The following is a 1,299-nucleotide window of genomic DNA, read 5'->3' as shown; positions in this document are numbered from 1 at the left end:
GGAAAAATTCACACTGTATTCTTCAAGCTGATAGATTGAACGGAAAGAAATTCAAAGACCTGGGTGATGGATATTGCAGGAATCGGGTCATGGAAGGTGATGCCAGCCAACCACTCGGAGTGCACAGACAGGTGACTGTGACACACTGTGCTGAACATGTGTAGGGTCCCCAGGGTGCCCGTTCTTCTCTGGACCCACCCATTAAAGTGGATGCAAGACCCTCAATAGGAGTGATGCATAGCCTTTCATGGCCCCCTGAAAGCCACAGCCCAGCCCCCAGTGCAGTCTGAACCCCACCTGAAGGAAAAGCAGGAGACCCCTCCAATGGGATGTGGATCCTGTGTTTTTAGCTTTTGCAAAACTCTACGTCAGAGATATCCTGGACTGGGAGGAGTCTCAGCAAGTGCTAGATATATTTTTACAATAAGCATCCAGTAAAACATTCATGTCTTGGGCACTGTAATTAAGGTGAGAGAAAGAGATACTTTCTGCAGTTACGGAATGGATAATAGCACTGAAGTTATAAATTTTATTTGCATGAAAAAGTTGCACAAGACTGAGTCTTCATCAGCTCAAACAGCTGCAGCTGTTCCAAGCTCAGCAAGAGATATGGGCTTAACTTTCCAGTTTAAGAAGCTGCAAGAAACCGTTGAGCAGAGAACATAGATAGAAACTGGGGGCATTGTCCGAATCCAAGACTACGCCTGCACATCCAGAGAACGAAAAATTCATGCAACTACATATTTTAAAGTGGACGAATCCTAGGTGGAGCATTCAGACTTTGAGGCAACTACCGATTTTGAGGCTGCTTGAGCTGCCTGCTATCTATAGGAAAGTTTATGGTCAGTCTTTTCCAGCCCAGGCCGAGAGAAAAGAAGTGGCAGTAAGCAATTCAGGCACCTTGGACCTCACGTATTTGCTAAGTGAAAAAGCCAAAGAATTCTTCATGGAGAACAGAGTGCAAACCTTTTACCAGCAGGTATTTGAAATGGTGGAATCTTTGTTAACCCTAGCCAACCAATCTGTGATTCACAGTCCCTGCTCTGACCTCATGGGTTTTAAGAATGAGACCACTACAGAGCTGGAGCTAAGAAAAGCAATACCGTTCACAATAGCTAGTCACAAGATTAAATATTTGGGAGTAAATATAACTAGAAGCACAAAAGATCTATTCAAAGAAAACTACAAAACATTATTACAAGAAACAAGAGACCTGGAGAAGTGGAAGAATATCCCCTGCTCATGGATAGGAAGGCTTAATGTTGTGAAAATGGCAATACTACCAAAGGCAATATTCAC

At 43.6% G+C, this 1,299-nt stretch overlaps 1 pseudogene; it reads left to right on the top strand.

Annotated features, from left to right (window-relative positions):
* Positions 1–66: 66 nt before the first annotated feature.
* Positions 67–1,299, top strand: part of LOC102849909 — a 3,611-nt pseudogene continuing 2,378 nt past the window's right edge.

Source organism: Elephantulus edwardii, unplaced genomic scaffold (assembly GCF_000299155.1).
Source record: "Elephantulus edwardii isolate Elephantulus edwardi_28Jun2011 unplaced genomic scaffold, EleEdw1.0 scaffold00093, whole genome shotgun sequence".
NCBI classification, from domain to species: Eukaryota; Metazoa; Chordata; class Mammalia; order Macroscelidea; family Macroscelididae; genus Elephantulus; species Elephantulus edwardii.
The sequence above is the reverse complement of the archived record's forward strand: the minus strand, read 5'-3'. Positions and strand labels throughout refer to the sequence as shown.